Source organism: Pseudopodoces humilis, chromosome 6 (assembly GCF_049639895.1).
Source record: "Pseudopodoces humilis isolate 2021_Gansu_Grassland_sample_001 chromosome 6, ASM4963989v1, whole genome shotgun sequence".
Taxonomy (NCBI): domain Eukaryota; kingdom Metazoa; phylum Chordata; class Aves; order Passeriformes; family Paridae; genus Pseudopodoces; species Pseudopodoces humilis.
The window spans coordinates 39,335,867-39,349,326 of NC_142205.1; the positions used below are offsets into that span (position 1 = coordinate 39,335,867).

General features: G+C 36.8%; 1 protein-coding gene across 1 annotated transcript in view; it reads left to right on the forward strand.

Annotated features, from left to right (window-relative positions):
* The first annotated feature begins 2,683 nt into the window (after positions 1–2,683).
* FSTL5 (follistatin like 5) overlaps positions 2,684–13,460 on the forward strand; it is a 381,034-nt gene continuing 370,257 nt past the window's right edge. The window contains exon 1 of the mRNA XM_088056863.1: positions 2,684–2,903. The gene's annotated coding sequence lies outside the window, so the exon portion shown is untranslated. The remainder of the gene's footprint in view (positions 2,904–13,460) is intronic.

The following is a 13,460-nucleotide window of genomic DNA, read 5'->3' on the forward strand; positions in this document are numbered from 1 at the left end:
TTAGAAAGTTAATTAGAAGCTTTTTTTTTTTCCTAAAACAAGCTTAACCCTTATCTGAGTTGTTGAAAACCTTAGACACTAATTTGCTTTACTTAGGAAAAAATAAACAACCATTTTCTGCAGAAAGGTCTGAAAAAAACCCAAAACCGAGGAGAGTATTTTTGTTAAGAGATCTTCTATGCCTTTAAAAATGTTAAATTCTGCAATAGTCTATTTTAATAACGATGCAAATATGTTATACTTGCAGTGGAATAAAAGATTTAAGGTGATTATGAGTTATGTATCTTCTCATTGTCTGGTATTCAATATATCAGTGATTTATCAGGAAAGATAATGAGGAAATAGGAATTTCTAGCTGTAAATTACTATTCCTGCTAAACAGACAATTAGTTGGGAGAATGAGGTATTCAGCTGCAGGTGAAGAACAAAAATCTATACTAGGCAGTGATTGTTGATAATTTTTATCCTATAGGTAGGTAAAGATTAGAGCTGGGGAGAGGTAGAGGGGTGGAAAAAATGATATTCTGAGTATCATGCCTTTATTTTTAATTAAACTAAAATAATTAATTTTAGGTTTTGATTTTACATGTGCATATAAAAAGTACTGATAAAAAGAGCTCTAAAAAAGAGCACCCATTGAAATTTATTAGACTTACAATCTGAAAAATTACATAAAATTTAATTGTAATGAAATTAAATTCTCAGCTGAGACACCTCAACTAATAGCAAATCCTGTTTTTATGCTGACCATGAGAATCGTTTATCTGATTAATTTCAGCTGTTCCTTTATGTTCTTATTTGTGATCATTCCCTCTCCCTTTAGATTCCTTTCAGATATAGATTTCTCTTTTAAACCCAGTCATTTTTTTTCCCCAGTGCTGTTTGCTGTGTCTATTTTTTATAAACTACCCTTTCATTTTCAAAGCCTTCTGCTTTTCTTATCTTTGCTTTCTGCCCCTAGGTACCGCTTTTTAAAATTAGTGTTGTAGGGAAAATAGCAGCAAAATACAGTAGGAGTTGTGGAAATAAAGGCTATTAAATAAGAGAAATGGGTCTCAGTAGAGGATTCAGTCCTGGCTGACTTTTTTGTGTGGGTTTATTGATACCAGTTACAGGTTCAACACTGTTCTGATCATCTGAAGTACAGAAATGCTATGCTTTGAAAGGCTGTAGGCTTGAGCATATAAAGAAAACAGAAAACTACCCTTTTCTGATAATCATAATGATCCTGTTTTTTAAATCTTTCAGCTTGTCTTTAGTGTATGTGTGCTGATTCTGATTCTTTCCTTTCAGAGCACTGTCAAATTGTTTCAATTGTTTCACCCAAACTGTGGACGTATTTTATTATCATAATAAAAAGTCATATTTTGTTCTCTGTTTCCATATGGTCCCAAAACATGAGCCCTAACTTGGTGAAGCTGGAAATACCCTTTCATAATTGAAGACATTAAAATTCTTAAATTCTTTCTTACTTTATTCATGAAGGACCATTTTTTTCTAATTATGATCATCCCTCCAGAGGGAGGGGCACTCTTGGGCAATGCTGACAACAGCTTGTCCTCTGCTGTGTTTCAGACCATTTTCACTCTGTATTTCTTACTGTAATGGTTTATATGTGTAGTCATAATCTCTTCCTTTAGGGAATGTAGTTCTCTTCCAATGTAGGAGGAAAACACTGTGCAGTCATACAATCAGGTTTGCTCAGAATTGAAAAGAAAGATTTTTAAATTGTACTATTAAACTCATTCAAAAAACACAGAAATCTAGCTCTAAACCAAAATACACTCTGAGTGCATTGTCAGAACAACTGTAGCAAGATCTATCATGGTACATTGCCAACATGGCAGGTTTCATTCCTCTTCCTAAACAAAAACCCATATAGCTTCTCTGAGTTTTGAATGTGCACTCTTTTCCCTTAGTGTGATATAAATAAACTTGGAATATTTTAGGTATATCACTCTAAAATTTGCATCTGCTTCTACCCATTTTTCTTGCCATCTGCCATATAGATTGTCATATCCTTTAGAACAATAGCAATCTATTTACTAGTTTCCTTCTTATGGTGCTACATTTCCAGCTATATTTTCTTTTATATGTTGGTGGCATGCTCAGAACTGCATTTTCTGCCTGTTAACAATCTTCAGAAGATGAAGAATTCTCTGGCACTACAGAGAGACAACCCTACGAAAACCCATGAAAAAAATTCAGCAAGGCAGTACCGCTCCAGATGTGATGTCTTCCTGGAAGTCCTGCAGCACTTGGGACCACAAGGCCACCATGCAGTAGATGGCCCTCAGCAAGAGGTGAGGAGAAACACCTACATTACTGTGACATGGAGGCTTTTCCAAGACAATGGGAATAGAACAAAAAAAAAAACCTGACCCTATTTGGAACCATTCTGATGGGCTTCCATGTTCTACTATTAAATTATAAGCTGTCATTCTGCTAGATTGTCTCCTGACTTCTTCCATCTGGCCATCAACTGGCCTGTTAGCCCTGCTCTGGGACAAATAAGTGCCAGGATTTCAGAATTAGAATCCAGATTCTCTTTCAGCAGCCATACTGACCCCACCTACTTGCACAGCTGTCAGTGCTTATGGCAACCTCCTCCCAGGTGCTTGTGATGATAGTTACATATAAATGAGATTTCTTTGAGGACCTTGGCTTGGTGTGATCTAGTCATTTAAAGTGTGATTTGTTTAATTCTCAGGGAGATGTAGGTTTCATCTGGAAACATTTGAAGAGGTGGTTAAATCTTCCTAAAACAACTTGAAGCTACTTGGAGACTGAGAAGAGGCAAGCAGGGTACCTTCCTTTAAGAGGCTGGTGGCTGCGCTTCCTCAGCTGTGCCCAAAGGTCCTGCTTGTGGGATCAAGTCACCATTAACAGCAACTTTCCTCTAGGTAAGTGCCACCTGTCCCAGTGACAGGGGGCATGCTTGCTCGTGGAGTTTGTTTTTTCCCAGAGAGGTAACTCCTGCTCACTTCTTGAAGAGTAATTGTTTCTAAGTGTGTGTGAATAATCTTGGGTAGTTCATGAATATAAGAAAAGTGTTGTGTTAAATTTAACTTCTTTTCAGTTCTTTATAGTCAATTACTTTTAAGCACCACTCCAGGTGTGGTAGTTCCTCATCTTGAGCTCAACTTCATATTTATATGTTTCCAGGAAACTGAGATTACAGAAACATTAAAACAGATTAGATTCAGAATAAAATTAAAGATAAGAACAATCGTTCGGAGTTGACGATACTTTAGTGACAGTGTCATTCTATTGCCATTTTATTTTTTCTCTACTAAAGCAGACTGAAAATGGCCCCCTGGTATGTCAATGATGCAAAACATAACACAAGGAAACATGAAGAAATAGTAAAAATTTAAGGGCTTTTTAATGAGAAAATTTAATTAAAGGTTTATACTTACTATAGCTAAATTCTATGGTGATATCAAACATCTGAAACGCTACAGATTTGGGAAAAATACTAATTTCCTATAAATAAATTAATTTGAATTCTTTGAACTACACTTCTATTTGAGGGGTACTTTGCTCTAGAAAAAGAGAACTGTAAAGCATTTTCACTTTTTTTTTGGACTAAGTGTTATGATGATGGCACTTTCACATCTTCACTCTTTCCTCTGGTGACCACTTTGTTTAAAAAAAGCTGTGCTCACATAATTAGTCTGCTTAAGAGAAGTGTTGCAATATATGCACAGTGGGAAATCCTGTAAAAAGAGCAGTTGCTGACTTTAATAAACGTTATTTAAAATATTGTATTATCTCTTCTGAGATACACACAACTTTTCAAAATGAAAAATTATCTAATCTATATTTCTACACAGTAGTATGGAGATTATTTTTATGCAGTAGAAAATGATGCTGGTAAACAAAATAATGCCTTAGATTTGCATCTTAGGAGTTGGAATGGAATGCAGTTCACTTGCAGCAATACTCTCAGAATTAAGTTTCATACAGGGGATAGTAGAAGATACTTTCAAGTTTGGGGTCCTTTAAGATTCAGGCCTTTTCCTTACAGTTGCCTAAGCCATGTATAAATATGTACTGTTATCAATTTTATCTGGAATGCTGCTCTTTCTTTTGAAGCTTTAGTGAGAAGCTCACAGAATTATCATAAAAGTGTCCAGAGTTCCTTTTTTATTTTTCTCCCCTGCTCCCTCTCCCCGTAGAGTGACTTCCCCCGTTAAGTGCTGTGAGTGGTATTAGTGCAGCTATTGCTGATCTTAGTGTCCAGCTGCAGAATAAGCTTCATGCTGAAGACCTGCTCCTCTTAGGATATATTTCTACAGCTGAGTTTTGAATATTGCCAATATCTTTCTGTTTATTTTACTAGACTAATATGGGAGGCTCTGCACTCAAAAGGTTCACGTCCATCAAAATGCTTCATATAGATGTCAGAAGGAAAGCATGTTTTTCTCCGAGAACCTAGGAGTTTATGTAATTCAGATTGCACTGAAATATGCATTAATGCATCTGAAATGGGTCTTGCCATGTATTTCTCACATAAACTTTTTCTTGTTCTGTATTGTATCATCTCTTAGTGCTAAGGTGAAATATTATATATTATATTATATGCATATTATACTATTACATAATACTTCAAAATGTCTGTTTAAAACCTTTGGATTATCCTTAATTAATGGTCTGAAATATTTAACATCAATTACAAATTTAAAAGGCCTCAAAGTTTGTCTTCTTTTTCAACATGTAACATTTCAAATGGATAGCTTTATTGAATCAAAACTGATTTAATAAGAAATACTTAAATCCATCATCTTCAAACTGGCTTAAGCAAGAAATACAAAGAACATAATTTAAATCATGGAATGATTTCAGTTGAATGAAATCTCCAGATGTCTTTTGGTCCAGAGCCATATTTAAATTCAAGTTTTTCCTAAAGGAATTTGAGCCCGACATTTATTAATGAACCTAAGCAGCAGACTACTCCATCAGGTCAAAATAATGATTAAAATGTTACATAAATGACTGCATATCAAGTATGTATTGATTTACACAAGTTGAGAATGATGACTTCTCCATTTTATTTTTTTTTAACTGCAGATGGACTTTAACTCACTAGAAATTATGCAAGAAAGCTACTTTCTACAGCTTGTGACAAAGACAGACTGATATTTAATTTGCAAAGATAATGGGGTCATGCCTAAATGTTGGAAATTTACAGGGAGTGCTGAATTTTCTAAGGCATGAGAGTAGCAAGTGTAGTTTGTTGAAAATGACTGTGACCTGCAGGAAACTGTAGAGATAGGAAATACCTATTTCTAAATAAAAAGACAAAGGAAATGAGAAAAGCATGTTTTGAATGAAAAAGATACACGTGAGCCAAACATAGCCATAGATTTTACATTTTGAGTGATGAGGCTCTATTCGTAGACTGTGAAACAGAAGTTGACTTTCAACTGTAGCAGTAGCCTTAATTTTGGTTTTGAAGTGTTGTGTGCAACCTTATTGCACTTCATGAAAAGTTACTTTGTGTTCTCTTTTAATTTAGATGTATAAAAATATGCACTATGTCTGAGAGTAATTTTAATTGAAGGAAGAGTATTGCCCCTGAGAATCAAAGGAATGCTCATATTATGTTTGTAAGTCAAATTGGTATCATAATGTACCTTTAAGATGGGCTACTGTGGCTTTAGAAAAAAAAAAAATTAAGGGAAGAAATCCATTTTGAAGGGCAGGCTTCCATAAAACTTTTTTCTTGAGTTAGTCATCATCTCTTCTCCAAAGTAAGCCACAAACCCAGAAAATTTCCATAATTAAGAAAACCAATTTTTCAAAATTCTTGCGGCAAATTGAGAGCTCTCATCTCACAGTGAGGGCCTGCCCACCTCTGGGTTCTCACTCAGCCTAAAGCTTGCAATAGCTAGTACATGCCTCTGTATTTTGTTGAACTGAGACATTAGTTTATACAAAGAGTTTTATTTGCATAAGTGCACTCATTTGCATGAGTGCTCTCATAGATGGTTTAGAAAACAGTAATTAAATATAGAAATATCCTATGGATTTCACAATGAGTAGTGATGCTTTCCATGTAAATGGGTTACACTAAATAAATGAGAAACAGCTATTTAGTGGCTTGCAGTGGATTTAAAGCCTGAGAGTACAACTATACACTCCCAAGACAACAATCTATGGTATTGCAAGTACTTTGATGTGATTTGGTAAATGCCAGTTTTCTAGTGATGAAGATCCAAAGCAGAAGAGGTGACAGAAAATGCCTTTTCTTAGAGGCTTGAAGAATATGGCCCTGAGTTTGTCTTTTGGATTCAGAAGTACAATGAAAGTGGGTGCACAGGTGGCCAGGACCATATTCTGTGAGAAAAATGTTTATTAGGGGGATTTGTATACAAAGAATCTTACATTACACCTCTTCTGAGTTGACTGTAAAGCTGTTTCCCAGAGCTGTGCGTGCGGTTGAACACCACTTTAGCTGTGCTTTTTGTGTATTTGTGATAGGGGTCACTGAGGCACTCATCACCTTGAAACTGACTTGGAAGACAGACAACCCTATTTGGGTGGATCAGTGGCCCCTGAAAAAAGAAAAACTGAGTTCCCTTGAGAAGGTGGTCAAAGAACAATTGCAGAAAGGCTGCATTAAGCCAACTACCAGTCCCTGGAATTCTCCAGTTTTTGTAATCCATAAGAAATCTTCAGGCTCATGGAGATTGATTCATGATGTCTGAAAAAATCAGTGAGGTCATTGGGAAGATGGGACCCCTTTCTGCTTGGACTTCCATCTCTTTCAATGGTCCCAAGACATTGGCCAATCATGATCTTCGATCTCAAGGACTGTTTCTTGAACATTCCGCTTCATCTGGAAGATGCTCCTCAATTTGCCTTCTCTGTTCCAAGCACCAACAGAATGAAACCTCTGCAGAGACACCATGGGGTGGTGCTACCCCAAGGTCTCTGCAATTCACTGACAATTTGTCAATGGTTCGTGGCATAAGCCTTGTCTCCAGCGTGAGAAAATCATCTGAAGGCATTGATCATTCATTATATGGATGATCTGCTCATCGCAGCTGCAACCCAGCAAGAACTAGAAGAGACTTGCAGCAGCATGTTTGCAGGAATTCGGAAGGCAGGATTGGAAATTTCCATTTCAAAAATTCAGGAGCTACTTGGGATGGAAGATCACAACACAAGTGATAAGGCCACAGAAAATACAAATGAGGAATCAGATCAATAATTTTCAGGAATCGCAGTGAATCTTGGGCAAGAGCAACTGGGTCAGATCAACTTTGGGAATCATAAATGATGAACTTCCACCACTTTTTAATCTACTTAAGGAGAAAGTAATATTAGATTTCCCAGAACTCTCACGTCTGAAGCTTGAGATGCCCTCGGTAAGATCACTGAAGCTCTTCAGAAATGACAAGCACATAGTTTTTCAATGACTCTCCCCTTTATCTTGGGAATATTATTTTATCTTTATCAAAAAAGTGTTACTATATGCCACTCAATTTCCTGCTTGTTAGTTGCTGCATTCATGCTTCTTTTTGCTGACTTAAAACTCATTCCCACTCCTGAGAAAGTGCCCAGTCTTGCACCAGATTTTTCAGCTCTTTCCTTAGAACCTACCCTCCTTGAGCACAAACATAGCCCCTGCAATGTAATCTAATTCCTGGCTTCTCAAGTTTTTTGAATAACTGTCTTTGTTCCTCTGGTGGTGCATTTTCCCCTACCCCTAGCTGCACCACGATTGAGAAATGCTCTTTAGATCTTGGCTGTGATGATCTGCACCTGGGCTAAGCCCTTCTGGAGCTTATCAGAAGTGCTGTCTGTTCCCAGAACCTAATGAGAACCTGGATTTTCACAGACAGCCTTGGGAACTTTTTCTTCTTGCCTGAATAATGCTCCAAGTAGGATAATGTTTTGATTATCAGATTTTCAAAGAAAGTTTCTGACCTGAAATGTGGCCAGGATGGAGGATTACTATGACTAAGGCCACCTCTCTTGTGATTCCAAAGACAGCAGCCCAGAGACCCTCTGAGCTTTCCCAGACCACTGCAGCTGTGACCAGCAACCTTCCTCTGCCTGAGGCATCCCTCAGCCAGTTCACTCAGCCAGGGAACTCTGGAGTTTGCTCTGCTGGGAGGATTGCTGAATGATAATGATGGATCCAAGGCTGATACCCCAACTCCTTGAGGCTCAGCCCTGTGCCTGATGAGGAGATGTAAAGGCATCTGAAGTGTCACCTGAAGGTGCTATTAGAGGGTGCAGGCAGCCCTTCCTAGGTTTAGCAAAAGTCTATCAGACCTGCTTTGTATGGGAAGCAAGACTGAACAAGTGTTTCTAGAGTGACCCCTGGTTCCTTGCTTGCCATGTTTTGAAGCATCACAACTTCTAACTAATGTATCCAGAAGTCTATATCCTAAATGTAAAAAGGAAAAAAATATTAAGACCTGGTGAAAATAAAAATGGAATTTAATGATCAATGGGAGTTGTACAGGTCTTCAGATGATGATGATGATGGAGCTTTTCTTAAGGTAATGCAATCGTTTTCAAGGGCAGGAATGATCATTGTTAACAATTTGTACAGGGTCTCAATATCTATATAAAGTAAGGGGCAAAGAGATTATTCCTTGGTTGTTTTCAGCTATTCTTTTTCCTGTGTTGAAATTTCTATTTTCTTTTTTAAATTTGAACTAGTATTTATGTACAGTAACCAGTGTTACTGAAACTGGCAGTGTTCTGTTTAAGTTGTGAAAGTAGCACAGTTTTCTTCTGCCATAAAATGAAAAACTGGTCTAATATATTCTGGAATGATAATGCTGTAGTTAAATTGTACTGCTAAATAGGTGGTGTTTTTAAGAAGAACTGTTGTGATAAAGATTCATGTTATTGCTCTGAAATAGCTTTACTGGTATCTTTTTAGACTCACAAGCTTATGAGGCTTTGTTTTGGTTTGGGTTAATGTTTGCATATTGGTGTGTGTTGGTAAAACTAAAAATTTTGACCTTCCTAGTTCTTGCTGTTTTAACAGGGACTTCACAAACTTACAGTATATTGGAGTTTTTCTCACAGTTTAGGTGAATCTATAGATATGTTTCATCACACAGAAAGGAGAAAGCTGTCATCTAGAACTTGGAAGAGTTCTCACTGAGCTTTTCTCAGCGAGATTTGCAGAAACTGGGACACATTTAAATTTGAATTTTCTGAGTTTGAATAAGTTCAATCCATTTAAGCTCTATTTTAAATAATTATTTTAGGAGTTTGACAAATCCTGGTTTATTATAGCAGTTCATAAACTATTTTACTAGCAACTCCTTATTGCTCTAGATTAAAAAATTGTTAAAATTTTGTACAAACATTTACCTATTGGCACTTATTATAATGTGTATATGCATACCTGATATGGGAAGAGGTCAAGGATGTGTTGATACTTTTGAATTTCAGAGTAACTCTGGGTTTGTTTTCTGTTTACCATAATGTTCTGAGACAGTTTGCAGGAATAAAAAAAGAAATGGAAAGCACAGATGCTCCTGAAAATTGGAAGGGCTGTATTTAAACACCTCTCAGCAGGACAAAGTTTTGCTTTTGGTGTCTGGGGAGAGCAGGGGCAGGAAGGAGACCCCCAGGGAAGTGGATGAGAAGTTGTTTGGTGCTGGATCTGCCAGTTTTGCAATATGCCATCTTTAAAGCAAACTAACAGAACTCAAAGGAATTGTGGTTAATGCCAGTCCTGGACACTACTTTCCACAAAACCACGTGTATTTTACCCTTTTTTAGTTTCCAGTTTTTTAGCTGTATAAAATACAGCTTTATCAGGCAGAGCAAGAGTGAATTTTATAGTGTGAGTGCTGAATAAAGAGTTAAAGATGGTCTTTCCACATAACAGAAAAACTTTGAATATGCTTTGCAAATACTGCCACCAATTGACTAAAAAGAACACATAAGGACTGTGCTATTTCACATTTAAGGCATTAAAATTATTCCAAAATAGGAGGTTTTTCTTCTGAGAATTCTTGATGCAATGACTTATCCAATGTCCCAAAATTTTCATTGATGTGATAAGCAGAGATTGCTACATGGTGCATTTTTGTAAGTAAACATCTTGTTAGACAGAATATTCAGTGTATTTTGAAACAGAGAGGTCAAGCTATAAAAGCATGCTATTTAGGGAAGTCATGTCCAGTGTTGTTGAGAGCTATGTATTTTTCAACAATAATTGGCTTAATTGGGCCTTACTCGGGAAAGGACTGTGTGAAAAAGAAATATGGAAAATATCAATTCATAGATTTGCCTGATTTGGCAGACAGAAAAGCATCAAAAACCCTGGTTGCATCCTGCTCTGGAATGAGTAATATCATGTAAACACATTCCTTTATATATCTTTGCCTTATTGTGTGGGAAATGAGCTGCAGTAACAGGGACTGCAATAGCTAGTGTGAAAATACTTGTCACACTTGAACTTTATAAAATGTATGTAATCTATAATAGCTATATAAGGATGTTTATTTATGAATTATTTTAATATTATGGATATAATTATTGACTGTAGTCAAACAGTAGGTAACTATTCACACAGGAAATGCGTTCTTTTATCAGTGATGTCCAAGCCCAAGCAAAACAGGAGGACAAAGAATGATTTCCTGCTTTTTGTGAATAAGCAGCTCTGTTTTGATTGCAAATCTGTTTGTCATAGCACAAGGCATAAGAATAGCTCCTCTTAACAGACAATTTAGGCTGTTGTAAGTGCTTTAGGAATACTGGGCTGTATCTGTGAGATGGTCAGAAAGGAAGTTCAGTGAAAAGTAGTGATTTTTAAATTTTTATTGTTATTTTAGAATATTTTATTACTATAGTTATGATTATAGCAATAATAATCAAATATTAATTTTATTTACTTTTATTATAAGATTTCAAACTTGGAAATTTAGGAGATTCAGGCTGGGATGTACTTGCATTTAATTTCTCCTCCTGCTTCCACACCCCTGTGTATTTTCCCCTCCTCTCTATTGTTTTGCTTTTAGGCTCTGGTACATCATTTGGCTTTGATCAATTTTCTCCTCTTTCCAAGCCCTGTCCAGAGATAAACCTCTTATTCAGATTTCCCATAGAGAATACTGGTGTCCATAAGCCTTGCTGTCCCTGATAGAGGCCAAATACTTCAATATGAAAAAGTCCAGTGTTTGAGCCCCAGAGGTAAAAGAATCTGAGCAGAGTAGAAGTTGTTGTAAATTTGTGGGTTTTTCATGAATTAGAGTCTTTAAATTTCTACTACTTTTGGGGCTGCTGATACAAGTGAGCAATTAGCAAACTGTAGGTGAGAAAGGAGTGAAGGATTGTCCAAATCTTCCTGGGCAAAAATGGAAAAAAATCATGATTTGTGTAAGTCTTTTACCTCTGTGATACCTACTATAAATATTTTAGTTTCCTATATGCAGAAAATAGTGTTGGCTATTGTCTCAGAATTAAAGGAGTATCTTGAGTTTGTTCAGAAAATAATTATTGCCTTAGAAAGACTTTCATGTCAGGCTATCATGTCCAGCTGTCAACATACATAAGCTTTTAAGGCTGGCTATAGCACTTCCTTTTCCTCCAGAGCTTAGGTGTAAACAATCAGAGCAAATCAGATTATTAGCAGAATATACTTTTGAGAATCCCAGTCAGTTTAAGTTCCTCAGAGGGGTGTGATGGAAGTACTTTACATTCAGTCAAGTCGTATATATGTTCTCTCACACTTAATTCAGCTTGAAGATAGAGCAGTTACTAATGGGTTAATGCTTTTGAAAAAACTCAGGCTAAAATAATAACAGTTGGGAAAAAATTTCACTTTGTCAAGTAAAAAATGTCATCCAATATTGTTTGTTATTAAAATCAGTGCATAATTCAGCCTTTTAGTTCTTTTTATGAAAAGAAGAAGAAAAAATCTTTTAGGCCTAATTTGTTTCCAGGATCCACATCTGTGCACTTGGAGTACATTCTTTGTCATAATAGCAGCTGATGAGACAACTGATGTTTACTCTAAACAGGGCTGGAAATTTAAAAAAATTGAGATGATTTTTCCCCTTACCCTAAATTTCACACACTCAAGAATGCTGTTAAGTACTACTTTGCCTAAAGCAATAGCTACTCGACATTAGGAAAATGTGAAAGTTGTATTTATAATCAAAAGCTAAGAGTGTGGGAACATGTGGTTTTGAGATGTGTGAAGAATGGCTCAAGCACTTGAAATTTAATGAAGGGCTTGCTACAGATTGAAATGCGTACCTTTGCTCACATCTTCAGACTTTCTGGTACACCTCTGTTTTCCACAATCTCTTTTGCTTCCATGCTGGTGCAAGTTTTCATTGATATCCACTTTTCAAACATACTTTGCTGACCCATAAGAAAAGCAGTGTCTTTTTGGGTGTTAAGCACCCAGCAGCCACCTCACCCAAAAGTTCCACTCTGTAGGGTTTCCCTCTCTTCTGCCTTTACTGGAATATTGCTGGGGTCAAAATTGTTAAAAATATCTTTTTGTAATTATGCCCTGCCCTTCCACATAGTAGGTAGCTGGCTGTAAAACAGTGATATATGCAAGCACAACATCAATGCTCATGAAGTTTTTGAGTGCTTTGGGGGGAGCCGTTCTCCAATATTGACTTGACAACAACAGACCTTCACCTATCCATACTATTTTGTTAATCCTCTTTAAGCATTTTGGTTGTTCTGTAAATAGAGAGGACTGAGGATTGTTTTTTTTTTTCCCCTTGAATTGTTATTGTTACAGAAGCAGGTATTTTTTGCTTATTATTATTCTTAGAAATAAGAAAAAAACAATATAGTAACTTGCTGCTCTTCCCAGTGAGAATTAAATCTGCTGTCTCTTTCATATCTTTATCTGCATTCTCTATTCATACTTTAAATAATTTACTCAGTACTAAATGAAAGGATGTTGCTGCAGGTAGAAGGAGCATGTGCGCCACTTCTCCCACCCCAGTTCATTGGTAGGAGACACAGCTTTGGCACATCGCACTGCCATTTTCAGTAATGAGCACAGAGACAGCTAGGGTGGCCTGGTGATGGGCCAAGTAGCCAGGGAATCCAAAGGAAAGAGTCTGTTGAGAATAGCAGACACTCGAGGAGGAAAAGCAGGCGTTAAAAGTCAGCTCAGCAGTAGTGGAAGGGGCCCTGCCAGCTGAGCAGCTCCTGACCTGTATGAACTGAATGTGGGCTGGTCTCCTTGAGCTTGGGAAAAATCAGTTTGTGACACAATAATCATGTAATGTTCACTGACTTATAGGGTGAATATTCTCAAATGCTCAAGGGGTTTTGAGCTCTGAAATTGAGTTTTGTGAGGAAAGTCAAAGAAATTCCAGATAAGCAGGGACATTTTCCATCATGGGTTGCTCTGCGTTATGCTGGATATCAGTTTTGTCGGAGGATTGACCTTTTGCTTAACTTTCTGTGGTTTGCTTTGGTGCTTTCCATTGTGTGGGGTC